The 21,604-nt window shown below is 42.0% G+C and overlaps 1 protein-coding gene across 1 annotated transcript in view; it reads left to right on the top strand.

Moving 5' to 3' along the window:
• The window catches only part of pak1 (p21 protein (Cdc42/Rac)-activated kinase 1), a 318,106-nt gene that overhangs the window by 52,415 nt on the left and 244,087 nt on the right, over positions 1 to 21,604 (top strand). The gene's annotated exons all lie outside the window — the stretch shown is intronic.

Here is a 21,604-nt window from a genome sequence, read left to right on the forward strand (position 1 = left end):
ACACAAGACATAGGAGTAGAAGTTCTGTGTTCTACTTCTCTATGACTCAAATTAGACCATTTGGTGCATGAAGTCTACTCTACCATTCAAACTTGGCTGATTTATTATTCTTCTCAACCTCCGCCCTCACTCCATAACCATTGAAGCCTTTACCACTCAAGAACCTATCAATTTCTGTTTTAAATATACCCGATGACTGGCCCCCACATCCTCCTGTGGCAATGAATTCCACAGATTTATCACCCTCTGGCTAAATAAATTCCTCTTCATCTCTGTTCTAAAGGGACATCCTTTGAGGCTGTGCCCTCTGGTCTTAGACTCTCCCACTAATGGAAATATCCTGTTTCTGTCCACTCTTCTAGACCTTTCAATACTTGGGTAGATTTCAATGAGATTCCCTCACTCTTCTGAACTACAGTGAGTAGAGGCCCAGAGCTATCTCGTGGGGAAATTGGCATGCATGAATTGGAGGTGTTGCTGAGGTTCCTGTTTCTTCGGTGCTTTTAATGGGCATAAAATTGACTTAAATTGTCGTACCATACTATTTACCCTGAGTCATATGTCTCACCCCACCTCCAACCCATTGGCTGACTCAATGTTGTCAACAAATGCTCTACTCTTTTGTAAATTTTCTTCCATGACAATGCCTGCTTGATGTTTTAGAAAACTGACAAAACTGAGTGTTGTTGCAGCTTGTTATCACACTGCTGATTATCAATAATGGTCTTAAAATTTTGTCCAATTTTCCTCATTTACTCGAGTCATTTTTGATTATTTTTGAAGTGTGAGTCTTAAGCTTTCCAGCAAGTGATCAAGGGCTCTCTTTTCCATCGTCTCAGCTGTAAAATTGCTCGCTTCCTCACTCAGAAGGTATGGATTCAAATCCCATTCAGAGACTTGGAAACCACACTCTAGTGCACTGCTGGTGATTCTGTGCTGTTTAGGGATGAGGTTTTCTAAGGACTATTAAACTGATATACCAAGAGAGAACATTTGGGGCCAAGTTGGAGAAACACACATGAAATGCTGAAGGAACACAGCACGTCATGCAGCATCTATGGAAGGGAATAAACAGTTGATATTTTGTGTGGAGACCCTTTATCAGACTGGAAATGAATGGGGAAAGGAGGAGTTGTGTTAGCCATGCTGAGAAACACTTTGACACTTTTCTTGTGGGCATAATCAACAAATCTGTAGGTTTCAAAGGTCTGTGGTGGCCAGTGCTATCATGTTTGCTGCTGTATGCTGGGGCAGCAGGCTGAGGGTGGCAGACACCAACAGAATCAACAAACTCATTCGTAAGGCCAGTGATGTTGTGGGGATGGAACTGGACTCTCTGACGGTGGTGTCTGAAAAGAGGATGCTGTCTAGGTTGCATGCCATCTTGGACAACGTCTTCCATTCACTACATAATGTACTGGGTGGGCACAGGAGTACATTCAGCCAGAGACTCATTCCTCCGAGATGCAGCACAGAGCGTCATAGGAAGTCATTCCTGCCTGTGGCCATCAAACTTTACAACTCCTCCCTTGGAGGGTCAGACACCCTGAGCCGATAGGCTGGTCCTGGACTTATTTCATAATTTACTGGCATAATTTACATATTACTATTCAACTATTTATGGTTCTATTACTATCTTTTAAAAACAATTTTCCCCCGGAATCAATAAAGTATGACTATGACTATTTAATGTCAAAGAAATGTATACAATATACATCCTGAAATGCTTTTTCTTCACAACCATCCATGAAAAACAGAGGAGTGCCCTTAAAGAATGAATGACAGTTAAATGTTAGAACCTCAAAGTCCCCTCCCCGGCTCCCCTCCCTCCCGTGTCTAAGCGGCAGCAAGCAATGATTTCCCCCTCCCCACACCAGCAAAAAAAATTATTGGCACCCACCACCGAGCACACAAGCATGCAGCAAAGCATCAATAAAGACAGACTTGCAGTATCCCAAAGACTATTCATTCACCTGGTATTCAACATACCATAGGCACTCTCTCTCCCTAATAAGTGAGGAAGAGGTGTCTCCGTTTCACAGCGAGAGGGGAGACATAACAAACAGCTTGCTGGTTTACGATGTTAGAAGTCTGTTGTGTCGCTTTTTCTGAGCTCTGTGCCCAAAGATCTCAGATCTCTGGGCACACAGACTTAGACCTTCCGACTCCCATGACACAGAGATCTTCTGCCTGGACAGCGACTTACAATCCCCCCCCCCCCCATGAAATCTCGGACCTCCAAAGGTGAATGAAGCTCTTAGGCCGCTCACTTGGTGTGCTGAATAACGGCCAGTTATGAAACCCCGAGAGAGGGTCCCATTCCTGCAAAGAACCACAGTCAGTGTGTAACTCCATGTCAGGGTCTTCAAAAGAACCCTGAAAAATAGAGACATTGAAGATAAAAATAGAGCTGTTTCCGAAGATGCAAGCAAAGGAGTTGCTGTTAGGCGCTATTGATTCTCCTAAGCTCCTCATTCTATAGTTACCTATAGAATAGTAACTATAACAGGATCAATGAAAGATCAGTCAGCGTGCAGAAGACAACAAACTGTTCAAATGCAAATATAAATAAATAGCAATAAATAACGAAAACATGAGATGAAGAGTTCTTGAAAGTGAGTTTATTGATTGTGGGAACATTTCAATGATGGGCAAGTGAAGTTGAGTGTAGTTATTACCTTTTTGTTCAAGAACCTGATGGTTGAGAGGTAGTAACTGTTCTTGAACCTGGTGGTGCAAGTCCTGAAGCTCTTGTACCTTCTACCTGATGGCAGAAGAGAAGAGATCATGACCTTGGCGGTGGGGATCCCTAATGATGCATGGTGCTTCCCTATGACATCATTTCATGTAGATGTGTTCAATGTTTGGGAGGACTTTAGCTGTGATATACTGGATCACATTCAAAGACATTGGTGTTTCCATACTAGGCCGTAATGCAGCCAGTCTATACACTCTCCGCTATCCATCTATGGAAATTTGTTAAAGTTTTAGATGCCATGCTGAATCTCTGCAAACTCCTAAGGAAGTAGAGGTGCTTTCTTCACAATTGCACTTAGTGCTGGGCCCAGAGCAGGTCCTCTGAAATAGTAGCAACTAGGAATTTAAAGTTTATAACCTTCTCCACCTCTGATCCTCCGATGAGGACACGTTCATGAACCTCTGATTTCCTTCTCCTGAAGTCTATAATCAGTTATTTGGTCTTAAGTGAGAGGTTGTTGTTGTGGCACCACTTAGCCAGATTTTCAATCTCCTCCTCTATACTGATTCATCCCCATCTTTGATTCGGTCCACATTTCTGTAAAGAGATTATCTGGCCATTGTCATGTTGTTTATGGGACATTGCTATACACGCTGGCTGTCACCCTCCAGTGATTAAGCTTCAGATATGCAGTTCATTTGCTCTAAAGAGATTTGGAATTTCTCATAGGAATGTGAAATTTATCAAGTTCACTGGAGCATTTCAAATCCTAGCCTGACTGGTTGACAAATTCCACAGAAATTGAGAACAAAACTTGGAGTCATCCTGCTTTGTACATCTTTGTAGCGTACGGGACCAGAGAAATTGCTCATTAAGCTTCAAGATTGTTCAATGTCATTTCCAGTACACAAATGTAGTTGTTACTCTGGATCTGTGATAAACACGAGATAAAGAATGCAATGAAAAACACACAAATAAAAATATGCAAGATAGCTTATATACATTGTATGTACATAAAGTAAAGCTGGGCATTGGAATGTCTGTATATGCGGTGACTCTGACAGGAAATGGTAAAGTAGTGGTGGTGGGGTGGGTTAGTGGGTGGAGGTGTTGATCAGCCTTACCAACTTTTTTCCAGTCTGGTGGTCCTAGCATGGATGCTATGTAGCCTCCCTGATGGGAGTGGAACAAACAGTCCATGAGCAGGGTAGGTAGGATCCTTCATAATGTAACTGACCTATCGGGGGTAGAAGGGAAACAGCCAAAAAATGTATATTTTTTGCTCGGATTACCCTTTATTGTTATAACTTCTTCCTCCATCACCACCCCACCCCTCAAAACTGGATAGGTCTGCCTTTGGACTATCTGAAACAACTTAGCTCCTCAGCACTGATGGGGCAGGTGTAATCACCTCTATGCACACACTTCAATATGGTAACGCCTTGTGGAAAACTTGGGGAGGTGGTTGAGAAAAGAACTCAAGATGAGTGTGTTTGTGATATTGTTTGCCACTTGTACTCCCTACCACGGTATTGCAGTGGTTAGTGCAATGCTATTATAGCTCAGGGTGTCGGGGTTTGGAGTTCATTTTTGGCATGCTCTATAAGAAAGTTTGTCTGTTCTTCCTCTGTGTGCATGGGTTTCCTCTGGGTGCTCTGGTTTCCTCCCACAGTCCAAAGACATACTAGATAGTAGGTTAATTGGGCATTGTAAATTGATTAGGCCTGGGTTAAATAGATGGGTTGCTGGGTAGCACGGCTTGGTTAAATAACAATGAACTGTGACCTGGAGATGTTGACTCCTACCTATCCACCACACTTGCAATGAAGGCGAGTCCACTGTCCTTTCTTGCACCAAATCCACATCAACCCAGTTTGTCACCTGCCTGTCCCTCAGTATTCCAGGCTACTTTCAGAAATTTTGAGAAATTTTTCATCCTTGTTCTTCATGCTTTTAATTCTTCCCTTTTACTGACTACTTTTCCAGCCACAGAACAATGAAGAACTATGAAGATGAGAACGGACTTCATAAAAATGACTGATATTATATGGTTATACACACAAAATACTGGAAGTCCTGAAGAAAAGTCGCTGCCCGAAACATTGACTGGTTATTCATTTCCATAGATGCTGTATGACCTGCTGAGTTCCTGTGTGTGTGTGTGTGTGTGAGTTGCATTGTGTTGCTTTGGATTTCCAGCGTCTGCAGAATTTCTATAGCACAGTAACAGGACCTTAGGCATAACTACTCTGTGCGAAACTGTTAGTCTGCCTAGTCTATGGAGTCATAATACACTCAGTGGCCACTTTATTAGGTACACCTGTACAATTCTTTGTTAATACAAATATCTAATCAACTAATCATGAGGCAGCAATTTACCCTAGGGTTCATTTTTTCTGTGGACTGTCACTTTAAGACGCTGAGAGAATAAGACTGACTTTTGGACACTATTGGATTTCTACTGACTACAGAATTGCTTGGTTACTATGGTGAGAGAGGTGGAGTTGTATGATGGACAATGAATGTTTATGGTTTCTCGCGGCTCGTTTTGAATAAGCAAGGTCAGATGATCCTCTCACGGACACATATAGAGGGACACATGTTCAGAGTCGAGATGGTTTCGATCGATGAAAGACACCAGTGAGTGGGGTAACATACATCAAAGTTGCTGGTGAACGCAGCAGGCCAAGCAGCATCTATAGGAAGAGGCGCAGTCAACGTTTCAGGCCGAGACCCTTTGTCAGGAGTGGGGTCACTGGTTTAAACTTTCAGTAGCCCAAAAGGGGTGAGTTGAGATCGATCCAGAGTATTGATAAACGACTCTCACAAAGTACTGCAACTAGAAGAAATTTGCAGAGAAAGAGGAGGGGAGAGAAAGGTTTGAAATAGAAGAAACCAGTGATAAAGAGATCACTGTTTGGACTCTCTTCTAAGTAGCCCATAAGGGTGAGTTTGATTCCTTTTGAATATGAAAGTGTGATTGTCACGTAGTTAATCCACAGGAGTGGGTTCTCTGGTGAGGGGAAAACCTTTGTGAATACCACATGTGTATTTACCCTTTGTCTGGGTGTGGTAGTTCACTGAAGAAAGGCACCCCTGTGGCAAATCTCTGTGGGAATTAGTTCGTATGTTGTGGAACTGGATAAGTGGCTATCACGTTGTGTGTGATTGGGGCAACCTTGTGGAATCTACCGGTGTGTCTACCCTCGTTTGGGTGGTAGTTTTCCCTGGAAGAGTGTCCCCTTTGTGATAAACTACTGTTGGTAATAATCCATACGCGGATTTGGTTTGAGTATCCTGTGGCCGCCACTTTGGGATGTCCTGTAGCTGAATTCGGGTGTGGTACCATTTATGTTGAAAGGATATTCATTGGAGATCACTGCTGGTGATACTTTGTGTGTGGAGTGGAACAACTTCGGAGATAAAAACCTACTGCTATTGTTATTTTGTATTGCTGTTGTGGAGTCTGTGGAATATTGACCTAATTGCCTTTTCACAACATTTGCCTTTGGATTAGAAATATCTCGCATTAATTAACCTGAGGATCAAACTGAACTTTCTTACATACCATCGTAAGACTGTAACTCTTACCACCTGAGCTTGAATTTGTTTGGGGAACTTTATCTATACAACTATATATGCGTAACACCTAACTCTTGATTTACCTGGTTTAAATTCAGAGATTAAGGGAGCTAGGGCTTTACTCTTTGGAGAGAAGGAGGATGAGAGGAGACATGATAGAGGTGTACAAGATAATAAGAGGAATAGATAGAGTGGATAGCCAGTGCCTCTCCCCCAGGGCACCACTGCTCAATACAAGAGGACATGGCTTTAAGGTAAGGGGTGGGAAGTTCAAGGGGGATATTAGAGGAAGGTTTTTTACTCAGCGAGTGGTTGGTGCGTGGAATGCACTGCCTGAGTCAGTGTTGGAGGCAGATACACTAGTGAAGTTTAAGAGATTACGGACAGGTATATGGAGGAATTTAAGGTGGGGGCTTATATGAGAGGCAGGGTTTGAGGATCGGCACAACATTGTGGGCCGAAGGGCCTGTACTGCGCTGTACTATTCTATAATCTTCTAAGTTACTATATTACGTAGTTGCTAATAAAATAGTGATTGTTAACAGCAACACCAGACTCCAGGTATGTTCTATTGCCGCTGACACTTTTACAGGGTTGCATGTACATAACAAACTCAATGCATAAAAGTATGCAGGCATGGTCAAGAGGTTCAGTTGCTGTTCAGACAAATACCAGATGGGAAGAAATGTGATCTGAGTGACTGATTGTGGAATGATTGTTGGTGCCAGACAGGATGGTTTCAGAATCTCAGAAACGGCTGATCTCCTGGGATTTTCACACGCAACAGTCTCTAGAGTTTACAGAGAATGGTGCGAAAAACAAAAAAAAATCATCCAGAGAGAGGTAGTTCTGTGGACGAAAACACCTTGTTAATGAGAGAGGTCAAAGGAAACTGGCCAGACTGGTTGAAGCTGACAGGAAGGAGGCAGTAACTCAAATAACCACGCATTACAACAATAGCGTGCAGAAGAGCGTCTCTGAAAGTACAACACATCGAACCTTGAAGTGGATGGGCTACAGCAGCAGAGACCATCAACGTGCTTTCAGTGGCCACTTTATTAGGTACAGAAGGTATGGTTCCAAGATGGTGCTGGTGAGACACAGCGATGTTTTGTAGACAGCTAACCAACTACTAACAATTCTACTAAATATACTTCGTCTGCTCTACAATCACTGCATTCTTCAGCCTGTAATTTTCCTTTGAGTGCTTTGCTTTTGAGCCAACTGTACAAAAGCTTGAAAGCACGTGCCACCAAGCTCAAGTAAAGCTTCTATCCTGCTGTTATAAAACCATTGAACAGTTCCCTAGTACAATAAAATGGACTCTTGACCTCGCAATCCGTTTCGTTATTGCCTTAAACCATATTATCTGCCTGCACTGTGCTTCCTGTGTAACAGTTTATTTTGCATTCTGTTATTGTTTTCATTCTCGGCGACTTTAGCTCAAGAGTTGGCAACGACTGCCACAGCTGGCCCTCCTGTTTGGGACAGTTCGGAACTGGAAAGATGAGTGCAAACGGACAGCGCCTCCTTGAACTCTGCTGCCAACTTGACCTCTGAACCACTAACACCTTCAACACCAAGCCTCAGTACAAAGTGTCATGGAGACATCAGAGGTCCGTATATTGGCACCAACTTGATCTCATCCTCGCAAGACGCAACAGTCTTCAGACTGTCAAGGTGGCACACAGTTACCGGAGTGTAGATTGCGATACTGACCACTCCTTTGTGTGGCAAGGTATAACTTCAGCCGAGAAGACTTCATCGTCCCAGAAGAGAGGGGAGGCCATGCATTGACACCAGCAATACTGGTGATGCTGTAAAGATAGCCGAGTTTGGGCAAGCCCCGGGGGAAGTTCTCCCTGATTCTCCCAACACCAATGTCAGCAAGAGATGGGAAAACCTGCGGGACATCATGTACAACACTGCGATATCCACCATTGGAAAAAAGACAGTTAAGTCTGCTGACTGGTTTGAGACCCACTCTGAAGTGCTGTTGCCTCTGACTGAGGAGAAGAGAAAGGCACTGACAGCGTACCAGTCCTGTCCTAGTGAGAAGAACCTGCAAATGCTCCGGTCTACCTGGAACAAAGTTCAACAGGTTGCCAGGCGGTGTGCCAATGACTACCGGCACCGGCTCCAGCTCTGCTCCAGGATCCAGGAGGCTGCTGGCACTGGTAACATCAGAGGAATGTATGACCGGAATCAGGCAAGCCATTGGTCCATTACAGAGCAAGACTGCCCCACTAAAGTAATCAATGGGAGAGGTCATCAAGGACAGAACACAACAGATGGAACCCTAGGTAGAACATTACTCTGAGCTGTATGCCAGAGGGACTGTCAGTACAGAAAAAGCTCTGAACATCATTGAACCTCTGCCCACCATGATCGAAGTTGATGTAGACCCCACATCAGAGGAACTCAGCGAGGCATTGGAAGCACTCTCTTCTGGGAAAGCATCAGGAAAAGATGGCATCCCTCCTGAGGTTCTCAAATGTGCCAAGGCCACCCTCATCCCAGAGTTGCATCAAATCCTCTGTGCCAGTGTTGGAGAGAAGACAGCGTACCTCAGGACAGGAGGGATGTAAACATTGTCAATCTCTATAAGAACAAGGACGACAGGAGCGATTGTAACAACTATCACGGCATCTCTCTTTTCAGCCCCGTGTTTTGCTTGAGTTGCCCTGAAGAGGCTCTAGCTGCTCGCAGAAAGGGTCTGTACCGAGTCTCAGTGTGGGTTTAGAGTTGAGTGGTCCACCATCGACATGATCTTCTCCCTCAGGCAACTGCAAGAAGAGTGCAGAGAACAGCAGAAACCACTCTACCTCGCCTTCATCGATCTTACTAAGGTGTTCGACCTTGTGGGAAGAAAGGGCCTCTTTGAGATCCTTGCCAAGACTGACTGTCCCCCAGTCCTACTCAGTAGCATCGGATTGTTTCATGGCAACATGAAGGGGACCATAGTGTTTGATGGCTCCACGTCAGAGTCTTTTAACGTCCTCAGCAGGGTAAAACAAGGGTGTATCCTCCGACGCTGTTCGGCATCTTTGCAGTCCTGCTCAAGTCCGCCTTTGGGGAGGCCACTGAAGGCATTTATCTCCTTTCAAGATCAGACAGAAACCTCTTCAGACTGTCAAGAATCAGAGCGAGGACCAAAGTGCAGATAAAGCTCCTCAGAGACTTCCTGTTTGCCAGTGACGCAGCTGTCACAAGTCACTCACAGCAGGAGCTACAAGATCTCATGACCTGCTTTGCAGAAGCCTGCAGAGAGTTCAGCCTGAAGAAGACACAGGCAAGACGTGGGCAGCAAGCCATCCATTAACATTGTTGACTACGAGCTGGAAGTCATCCACGAATTCACATACTTGGGTTCAACGATCTCGGATAACCAGTCACTCGAAAGCAAGATCAACAAGCGCATCGGAAAAGCAGCCACAACCTTCTCAAGGTTGACTAAGAGAATCTGGGCCAACAACAGACTCACCATGAAGACCGAAGTCCAGGTATACACAGCCTGTGTGCTGAGCACTTTGCTCTACACCGGTGAAACTTGGACCCTGCGCACAAAACAAGAACAGCAACTTAATGCTTTCCACATGCGCTGCCTGGATGTCACCTGGGAAAACAAGATTACCAACAACACTGCTCGAGGGAGGAGGCATTACCTCCATGTACTCCTTCCTCAAACAGAGATGCATGCACGGGCTAGGCCATGTCTTGCACATGGCAGATGGGCACATACCAAAGGACCTTCTCCTGGGGAGCTGGAGTTTGGAAAGTGGCCAACAGGAAGACCCCAAGGACACCTGCAAGCGTGATCTCAGGCCCTTGGTATTAGCACCAGCACATGGCAGTCACTCACCTCAGACAGGTGTGCCTGGAAGCAGGAGGTGAAAAAGGGTCTCTTGAGGTATAAGACCACACTGATGCAGCAAGCGGAGGCAAATAGAGCCCGCTGAAAGCTCCATGCCCAAGCTGCCCAAGGCATCAGAGCTGCTTCAGCGTTCTGCTGTACACAGTGTGGCAAGGACTGTGCAGGCACTGCTTAACCCAGTCCACCAGAGGCGCAAACCTGTGATCCCCTGCGATCGACGGTTGGCTATACTATTGTTTTTCCTTGTACTACCTCAATGCTCTGTTGTAATGAATTGATCTGCATGAATGAGTGAGTTGCAAGTCCAGTTTTTCCATTGTACCTCAGTACAGGTGATAGTAACGAACCAATTTTCCGGTTTAATTTATTTATCAGTTTTACTAAAGGTATCTTGGAATGGATTTCAAGTGAGCTAAGTGTACATTTAGGTTAGGACTTTATTCCCTGGAGCATAGAAGAATGAGGGGAGATTTGATAGAGGTATATAAAATTATGATGGGTATAGATAGAGTGAATGCAAGCAGGCTTTTTCCAATGAGGCAAGGGGAGAAAAAAACCAGAGGACATGGGTTAAGGGTGAGGGGGGGAAAGTTTAAAGGGAACATTAGGGGGAGCTTCTTCACACAGAGTGGTGGGAGTATGAAATGAGCTGCCAGACGAGGTGGTAAATGCGGGTTCTTTTGTAACATTTAAGAATAAATTGGACAGATACATGGATGGGAGGTGTATGGAGGGATATGGTCCGTGTGCAGGTCAGTGGGACTAGGCAGAAAATGGTTCGGCACAGCCAACAGGCCTGTTTCTGTGCTGTAGTTTCTATGGTTTCTATGGTTTCTATTATGGGCATTACTAAGGGGATGCTATAGGATTAGAGATGTTAATCCAGATTGTCATCTGCTATCTCATATATTATAAATATGACCTCCCCCAATCAGTATTTCAAAATGGTTTGCCGTGGCCTGCCTGATATCAGACAACTTCACTGAGGTTGACTCTCTGGCCCTCCTCACAATTCAGTTTGCAGGTTCTGATTATATCCAGGTTGGTGGAGCTATATGATAGCAAATGCAGTTCAAAAGTATTTGCTGTGGTTGGAAACGATGCCTATTAAATACTCACATGTTATTCTCTAATTCACAAAGAGCTGTGAAGTGGTGAAATTTAATGTTAGAATGGGTAGCTCAGTAGCCAGAAAGAGATTTGGCAATTAGGATTCCTGAGACGTCTTCTGATTCATGAAATAACTTGACCTTTATCTAGTAATTGTAAATCCCAGATTCAGTGCCAATACAAATGGAAATAAGAGTCCATAGCCAGCCTTTTGAATCAGACTTACGAATATTGTAACTGCATGTGGCGATAAATAGAGCAGATGAATAAGTCATGAGTGTTTTTTTTCATTCTCTCAAAAGTGAGGAAAATCACTTAAAAGCTGATACTTTTTAGTCTAAATCCATTGATCTTCATTCCCTAGCAATGACCATTACACTGGAATTACTGAAAATAAATCTCCTAGCAATATCTCCACGGTTACGATTAACTAAAAAGGAGAGTATTTGGCATGAAACTGGATAATTCTGCTCTGTAAGGTTCATTAGATCTTTAACTATATACCATCTGGTGGATTTTGAAAGCTTCCCTGTGTGATAAGTTAAAGGACATTTGATATATTTGCAGTAATTACATTTGAATCTGGTAGTAGTGCGATCACTTGTCATGTGTTATAGTCTTCTAAGGCGTTTGGATCCTCAGGTGGCTGTAGAAGTCGATCCAGGATTCACATATTCTGGTACAGAGTAAGTGGTGACTGTGGTTAGTGGTTGGGTCTTTTGGGGACTGGTATCACTTCCCAATTTTTCCTATGCTACATCGATGACTGCATTGGGGCTACTTCTGGCACACTGAGCTCGTCAACTTTATCCACTTTGTCTCCAACTTTCACCCTGCCCTTAAATTTTTCTTGGTCCATTTCAGACACCTCCCTTTCTTGATCTCTCGGTCTTTATCTCTGGAGTCAGTTTACCTACTGACATGTTTTACAAACCCACTAATTCTCACAGCTACCTGGATAATACCTCTACCCAACCAGAACTAATGAGATGTCCTTCTTCAAAGAAAGAGGCTTTCTTTCCTTCACCATCAACGCTACCCTCACCCGCATCTCTTCCATTTCGCACATGTCTACTCTCACTCCATCCTCCCACCACCCCACTAGGGATAGGGTCCAGCACATAATTCTCCGCAACTTCCACTATCTCCAATGAGTTCCCACCACTTGGCCCATTTTTCCCTCCTCCTCCCCCCCCCCGCAACTTTCCACAGAGATTGCACCCTACACAACTCCCTTGTCCATTCATCCCTCCCCACTAATCTCCCTTCTGGTACTTATCTTTGCAAGTGGAACAAATTCCATACCTGCTCCTATCATTCACTACCCTCCCTCACTACCATTCAGGGCCCCAAACAGTCCTTCCAGGTGAGGTAATACTTCACCTGTGAGTCTGTTGGGGGTCATCTACTGAATCCAGTGCTCTCAGTGTGGCCTCCTGTATATTGGTGAGACCTAGCGTAAATTGGGAAACCCCTTCGCTGAGGACCTATGCTCCACTGGCCAAAAAGAACGAGATCTCCCAGTGGCCACCAACTTCAATAGTACTTCCCATTCCCATAAGTCAGTCCGTGGCCTCCTCTACTGCCGTGATGAGGCCACACTCAAGTTGGAGGAGTAACACCTTATATTTGTCTAGGTAGCTCCCAAACTGATGGCATGAACATCGATTTCTCAAACTTACTCACCCATCACCTTCCTTTGGTGCTTGTCCCCCTTCTCTTTCTTCCATGGTCTTTTGTGTTCGTCCATCGTCGATGTTGATGAGGACCTCGACACCATTATGATGATGTCGAGACTAGTTTGTGATTTGGATTTAAGTGAGGGAGAGTTGCACAGCGTCAGCCTCACTGTCTCTTCCCAATTCCCATCTGGATCCAGTGGCAAGACAGAGTCAAGATGGCTGGAGTTGGTCTTTTACCCTCTCCTATCAGATTTGTCCTTCTCCAGCCCTTTATCTCTTTCACCTATTGGCTTCCCAGCTTTTCAATAACCCCTCCCCCTCTCCTGGTTTCACCTATCACCTACCACCTTGTACTACTTCCTCTCCTCTCCCCACCTTCTTGCTCTAACTTCTCATCTTTTTTCCAGTCCTGATGAAGGGTCTTGACCCAAAACGTTGATTGTTTACTCTTTTCCATAGATGCTGCCTGGCCTGCTGAGTTCCTCCAGCGTTGTGTGTGTGTTGCCTGGGTGTTTTGGTTGTTCAGGCTCTCCTTTCACAGCTGCCATTTGTTCTCTGCTTTACAGAAGAAGTTGTTCCCATGTAGCACAGCACCATCTTGAACAGATTTCCTCCAGGTGTATCTATTGAGTGCAAAGTCTTCCCAGTTTTTAGATGTAATGTTGAATTTCTTCAGGTTAGTTTTGATATTATCTTTATTTCATCCAGATACAGTGCCTATAAAAAGTATTCATCCCCCTTGCATGAAATTTTCATGTTTTATTGTTTTACAACATTGAAACTCAGTCAATTTAATTTGCCTTTCCTTGACACTGATCAATAGTAAAGACTCTTTCATGTCAAAGTGAAAACAAATTTCTACAAATTGGTCTAAATTTATTACAATTATTAAACAATTGATTGCATAATTACTTACCCTTTTCAAGTCAGTATTTAGTAGATGCGCCTTTGACAGCAATTACAGCTTTGAGTCTGTGTGGATAGGTCTCTATCAGCTTTGCACATCTGGACACTGCAATTTTTCCCCATTCTTCTTTACAAAACTGCTCAAGCTCTGTCAGATTGCATAGGGATCGTGTATGAACAGCCCTTTTCAAGTCCAGCCACAAATTCTCAATTAGATTGAGGTCTGGACTCTGATTTGGCCACTCCAGGAAATTAACTTCTTTTTTTTAAGTCATTCCTGTGTAGCTTTGGCTTTATGCTTGGGGGTCATTGACTTGCTGGAAAACAAATCTTCTCCCAAGTTGCAGTTCCCTTGCAGACTACATCAGGTTTTCCTCCAGGAATTCCCTGTATTGCCCTCTTCCTTCACAAGCCTTCCAGGGCCTGGTGCAGTGAAGCATCCGCACAGCATGATGCAGCCACCACCATGCTTCACAGTAGGGATGGTGTGTTTTTGATGATGTGCAGTGTTTGACTTGCACCAAACATATCGTTTAGTCTAATGGCCAAAAAGCTCAATTTTGGTTTTGTCAGACCATAGAACCTTCCAGCTGACTTCAGAGTCTCTCACGTGCTTTCTGGCAGACTCTAGCTGAGATTTCACCTGAGTTTTTTTCAACTGTGGCTTTCTCTTTGCCACTTCCATAACGTTGTGACTGGTGAAGCACCTGGGCAACAGTTGTATGTGTAGTATCTCCTATCTCAACCACTGAAGCTTGTAACTCCTTCAAAGTTGTCATAGGTCTCTTGGCGGCTTCCCTCACTGGTCCCCTTTCTGCATGGTTCCTCAGTTTTTGAGGATGGCCTGCTCGAGGCAGATTTGCAGCTGTGCCATGTGTTTTCCATTTCGTGGTGATTGGCTTAATTGTACTCCAAGGGATACTTAGGGATTTGGAAATTTTCTTGTATCCATCTCCTGACTTGTACTTTTCAGTAACCTTTGTGTGGAGTTGCTTGAAGTGTTCTTTTGTCTTCATTGTGTAGTTTTTGCCAGGATGCTGACTCGCCAGCAGTTGTACCTTCCAGATACAGGTGTATTTTTACTACAGTCAATTGAAACACCTTGACTGTACACAGGTCTCCAAAGCAGATCTCCATTTAACTAATTATGTGACCTCTAAAACCAAAGATGCACCAGAGATGATTTGGTGTGTCATATTAAAGGGGGTAAATACTTGTGCAATTGATTATTTTGAGTTTTATATTTGTACTTAATATAGATCACTTTGAAACAATTGGTTTTCACTTTGACACGAAAGAGTTTTTTTCTATTGATCAGTGTCAAAAAAAAGCCAAATTAAATCCAGTGTGATTCAATGTTGTAAAACAATTAAAAAAAAACTTCTAAGTGGGGGGGGGGTGAATACTTTTTAAAGATACTGTATTTATGCCTCCATAGCACAAGTGGCTGCTCTGTGAGCTACTACATACCTACTGAATTTTCATTCTAACCTATTCTCCACTCATTCCCGTCCACTCATTTACACCATAAGGGTAGTTTATAGCAGCCTAACAACCTGCATGTCTATGGGATGTGTGAAGAAACTAGAGCACCCGAGGGAAAACCAACATGGTGATAAGCAGAATGAGCAAATTCTGTTTACTGAAGGCAGGACTGGAGCTAAGAAACAGCAATGGTACAAGGGGTACCATTGTGCCACCATAAGAACAAGGCACTCCAAACGTTGTTTCATTAAAACATACAGCACAGTACAGGCCCTTCAGCCCACTATGTTGAACCAACCTTTTAACCTGATCTAAAATCAGCAAGTCAGACAGCATATGTGGGTCACAGTCCCAAACGCTGACTGTGTCAAGATTCAAGATTGTTTAGTGTCATTTCCTGTATACAAGTGTAAAGTACAACTAAATAGTTGGCACTCTGGATCAGATGCTACCAGACCTGCTGAGTTCCTCCAGTGCTTTGAGTGTGTGTGTTGCTCAATATTTCCAGAAATTTTTGTGTAGATGTTGTAGATTTACTTGCTAGTATGGACACATTGGACTGAAAGGCCACTTCCTGTGCTGTAAATTTTATACAAATTCCATAATTTGGTCATTCCAGCAGTGACTACTGTTTTCTTTAGGATACACAACTACACTCACCATCTTTAACCTTTCTTTCCTCCCTTCAGGCACTCCTTCCTGTCTGACCAAGTTTACTATCAAGTCACTTTTCCAGTTGCTTGGCATCATGCCTGGTTAACAGTGACTTAGATGTGGGTACTGTTTGAGGTATTGTTCTGAATGACTGCTGAAGCTTGTACTTATGATACAGATTTGCATATTTCCAGTAAAATGAAATCACATGAATGGGAAATGAAATCGCTGTACCAGGAAACCTTGTGGCGGGTGACGCCATTACTGTTCTCATTTTTATTTAATGTTTGTACTTTGCTGCGTAAATCAACATGATGCATTGACTTTATCGATTTCCATGGGAGTTGTAAAGTGATGTCAGATGTAAGTTACTGTCCTGCGGGTTAGTAAGGAATTAGAATGAGAATTCATGCTGCATTTTATGAGGGTACTGCAGTGTGAGGTTTAGTTCAAAGCCCACCATCACATCTTTATTTTTTTTTAAATTGGAAAAGTGGCCAAAAAGGTGTCAGATTGTTGCAAAAGAATCTATTGGTTTAGTGATTGACAAGAGATTCTGCAGATATATCATTTTAATCCACCTGAGCCAAGGTACCATCTTTCCTACGAATTTTCAAAATTTGCCTTTTGGCTCCAGCCATTTTTAATAGGGATGCAAGCAGTTTATTATTTTTATCTCCAGACATATAAAATTGGCTCTTTAACTTAAGCAAATAGCCTTCAATGGGATATATAAAACGCCTATTGCTGCTGTTGTCACTAATAACTGTAGATCTTTTTTTCAGCTTTCACGGGGGACAAGGCAAGGTTGTCCATTAAGTCCTTTGTTATTTAATTTAATATTAGAACCCCTTGCTATTGCTCTTCGTGAAGCTAAAAATATCCATGAGATTTTGGTGAATGAGACCATGCATAAGATCTCTCTTTATGCTGACGATTTTTTGGTTTATTTATCTAATCCTGACGAATCTATTCTGCCTTATTAAAAATTATTCAATAAATTTGGAGATTTTTCAGGATATAAAATAAATTTCAGTAAAATTGAATTGTTTCCTTTAAATGATTCTGTCTCTATATATATAATACTCCTTTTAAAGTCACAGATTCTTTTAGATATTTAGGTGTTATAATTACTAAAAAAAAGGATCTTTAAAAAGCCAATTTTGTTCCCTTAGTAGACTCTATGAAGTATTTATTTAGTAGATGGAGTCCACTTACATTTTCACTTGTTGGTCGTATTCATATAGTTAAAATGATGATTTTACCAACATTTTTATATTTATTTCAGAATATCCCTGTTTTTTTGACTAGGAAGTATTTTGATCGGATTGATTCCATTATTTTATCTTTTATTTGGAATAATAAAAGACCAAGAATTAGCAAATGTCTCTTACAAAAGTTGAAAAAGGATGGAGGTCTTGCTTTGCCTAATCTAAGAATGTATTATTGGGCTGTTAATGTGCGATACATGTCCTTTTGGTTATATTGGGCTGATAAGAATGATCAGCCAATTTGGGTGGACCTGGAACTGAAAGCTGTGAAACAGTTTTATTTAACCTCGTTATTGGGAGTTGCTTTACCTATACAATTAGCTAAAATTGCTAATTTAAACCTATACCCTGTGATTAAGCATTCTTTACAAATTTGGCTCCAGTTCTGTAATTTTTTTAATCTTAAAAAATTTAAACTTTGCAGTTTAATGTATAGAAATTACTTTTTTAAGCCTTCTTTGAGTGATCCAATTTTTTTACTTTGGAAAAATAAAGGTATTAATTCTTTTTGGATTTATTTAAAGACAATAGATTGATGTCTTTTGAACAATTGATAAATATTCTCTTTCATATCCTACTTTTTGCAATACCTTCAAGTTAGACATTTCTTACAAAAATATTTAAGTAGTTTTCCTTATATATTGGAAACTGATCTGTTAGATACTATTATGAGTATGAACCCTTCGACGAAGGGTTCTATTGGAAGAATTTATTACAATATTATTACAATGAGATAAGCGTCCTTTATCTAAGATTAAACAGGATTGGGAAAAAGAACTCAATTTGACTTTTATGATGGAGGATTGGACGCGGATTTTGAAGTTGGTTAACTCATCTTCGATTTGTGCTAGTCATTCACTGATTCAATTTAAAATTGTACATCGTTACCATTTAATGAAGGAGAGGCTTTCTAAAATATTTTCTAATGTTGATAGTCATTGTGATAGATGTAAAACTGAGATAGCTACACTGACACATATGTTTTGGTCTTGTTCTATATTGGAGCAGTTCTGGAAGTCAGTTTTTTCAACAATTTCTAACGCACTTAAAATTAATCTACAACGTAATAAATTAACTGTGATTTTTAGAATAATTCCTCAAAATATTCATGGTATTTCTGTGTCTGACCAGCATGTTATTGCATTTGTTACATTGATAGCTAGGAGGGCCATTTTGTTGAAGTGGAAGGATACATCAGCTCCCACTTTGTCACGATGGTTCTCTCAAGTGATGCTATGTCGTAGTTTAGAGAAAATTAGAAGTCGAACCTTTGAACCTTTATTTGATTTTAAGAAAAGATGGGGTTCATTTGCTCGTTATTATCATTTGAGCTAATTGGTAGATTTTCTCCACGATCTAATTGTAAATTTTTTGGTAGTTTTCTTTCTTGCTGGTGGTTTGATGTTTATTTTTTGAAGCTTTTTGTATGACGCATGGCTCCGGGGTTGTACACCTAACGGTTTTTTCCCCCACTTTTTCTGCTTAGTAGGGTTTTTTTTATTATCACAATTTTTTTTCAATCTTTAAGATAATGTTTTTTTACTTTGAGACCTTGTAAGTGCTGTTACTTCGATGTACTCGTGTTATTTCTTTTGTATAATATAACAATAAAAAGATTTGAAAAGAAAAGAGATTCTGCAGATGCTGGAAATCCAGAGCAACAAACACAAGATGCATAAACATAAGAGATTATGCAGCTGTTGGAAATCTGGAATAACATATACAAAATGTTGGAGGAACTCAGCAGGTCAGTCAGCATCTATGGAGAGGAATTTTATTGTGTTCCCTCCCTCCTACTTTTTTTTCCCTTTCCTTCTCATGGATGCTGCTTCATCTGCTCAGTTCCTCCAGCAGATTGTGCGTTGCTCAATATACATTTTTTTTGGCCCCTTTCACACAGTGAGTTCCAAACCCCCATTGCCATCTAGATGAAAGTAGAATTTCCTTGACTCCTGAGCAATACTGTTGATTCCTCTACGTCGATGCTGCTTGACCTGCTGAGTTTCTCCAGTATGGTCTACTGGTTTAGTGATATCTGTCAGGACAGGAATCAGCACACATACACCTGTAGGTTTCAAATCAGAATCAGGTTTAATATCACTGGTATTTATTATGAAATACATTGTTTTGTGGCAGCAGAACAGTGCATTGCATAATAAAGAAACTACTAAGTTACAATAAAAACGTGTGTGTGTATTGCTGTGCAAAAGTCTTAGGCACCCTAGATATTTTATAAATTTTGTTTTAGATGTTTATTTTTTGTTTTCTGCATTAATGTGTTGTTAGAAAAGAATGTTTTAGACCTCCAAACATTTATTTCCAAAAAATTAAATGTGACAGAGAAAATTTTGTACTTTGTTAAAGAAAGTAACATATTAAGTAAAAGACCACTTTTCAAATAAAAAGATTTCTTTGTAGGTATATAGCCCAGTGCATGATTAAACAAAGATAACTAACAGATGCTAATGATCAATGACATATTGAGTTAAGTGAACTAAACTGATTAACTGAAACAGAAACGGATAAAGCAAGAATCAAACTGGGAGAAAGACAACCAAACTAAAAGGTGAGGGTGTGGCAGATGTTTAACCTTCAAATCATGTTCTTACACCATGGCAAGAGTGAGAATAGCCACAAGACACGGGGTGGTTGTCCTGCATCAGCAAGGTCTCTCCCAAGCAGAAATTTTGTGGCGGGCAGGAGTTTCAAGATCTGTCCAAGCTCTTCTGAAGTAACACAAAGAAAAGGGCAAGGTTGAAGACCAGAAATGTAGTGTTCGGCCATGGAAACTGCGTGCAGTGGACGAGAGATACATCAAACTGATGTCCCTTCAAAATAGGAAGAAGTCCAGCAACGCTATCAGCTCTGAACTCACAGAAACCACTGCAACCTAAGTAAACCCCTCTACAGTTCAGAGACTTCTTGACAGAAGTGGTCTTCATGGAAGAGTTGCTGCCAAAAAGCCATTTCTCCAAAGTGGAAACAAAACCAAGAGACTCCCCTACACACAAAAACACAAGGACTGAGGTTCTGAATAATGGCAGCAGCTGCTCTGGACTGACAAGTCAAAATTTGAGATTTTTGGCTCAAACAGGAGGTAGTTTGTCTGTGGAAGAGCTGGAGAGCGCTATGTGGATGACTTTCTGTAGCCAGCAATGAAGCACGGTGGAGATTCCCTGCAGATTCCAGAATTAATGCAATCATTAATGCTGAGAAGCACAGGGAAATTTTCATCCATCAGGTAGATGTCTGATTGGTCCCAACTTCATTCTGCAGCAGGACAATGAGCCCAAGCATGTAGTCAGGGTCATATAGAACTCTTTTTAGTGTAAAGAAGAACAAAGAGTTCAGCAACAGATGGTATGGCCTCCACAGAGCCCTGACCTCAACATCAATGAGGCTGTCTGGCAATACCTGTAGAGACAGAAGCAAGCAAGTCAGCCCAAGTTTGCAGATGAACAGTGGCAAGTTCTCCAAGATGCTTCAAACAACCTAGTAGCCGATTTTCTTTTTAAAAAAAAAACTGCACATGATGATGATAGATACATATTTTTTTACAGAAGTATTTTGCCATTGCCACCTCCTGGGCAGTGATTTACAAGACGGATGACCCCAGCCATTATAGATTGTCTGCCTGATTCCAGTGGATGCATAACCAGGGCTCGTGATAGAAACATAGAAACATAGAAAATAGGTACAGGAGTAGGCCATTCGGCCCTTCAAGCCTGCACCGTCATTCAGTATGATCATGGCTGATCATCCAACTCAGAACCCTGTACCAGCCTTCCCTCCATACCCCCTGATCCCTTTAGCCACAAGGGCCATATCTAACTCCCTCTTAAATATAGCCAATGAACTGGCCTCAACTGTTTCCTGTGGCAGAGAATTCCACAGATTCACCACTCTCTGTGTGAAGAAGTTTTTCCTAACCTCGGTCCTAAAAGGCTTCCCCTTTATCCTCAAACTGTGACCCCTCCTTCTGGACTTCCCCAACATCGGGAACAATCTTCCTGCATCTAGCCTGTCCAATCCCTTTAGGATTTTATACATTTCAATCAGATCCTCCCTCAATCTTCTAAATTCCAATGAGTATAACCCGAGTTCATCCAGTCTTTCATGATATGAAAGTCCTGCCATCCCAGGAATCAATCTGGTGAACGTTCTTTGTACTCCCTCTATGGCAAGGATGTCTTTCCTCAGATTAGGGGACCAAAACTGCACACAATACTCCAGGTGTGGTCTCACCAAGGCCTTGTACAACTGCAATAGTACCTCCCTGCTCCTGTACTTGAATCCTCTTGCTATAAATGCCAGCATACCATTCGCCTTTTTCACCGCCTGC

The sequence above is a fragment of the Mobula hypostoma genome, chromosome 7 (assembly GCF_963921235.1).
Source record: "Mobula hypostoma chromosome 7, sMobHyp1.1, whole genome shotgun sequence".
Classification (NCBI taxonomy): domain Eukaryota; kingdom Metazoa; phylum Chordata; class Chondrichthyes; order Myliobatiformes; family Myliobatidae; genus Mobula; species Mobula hypostoma.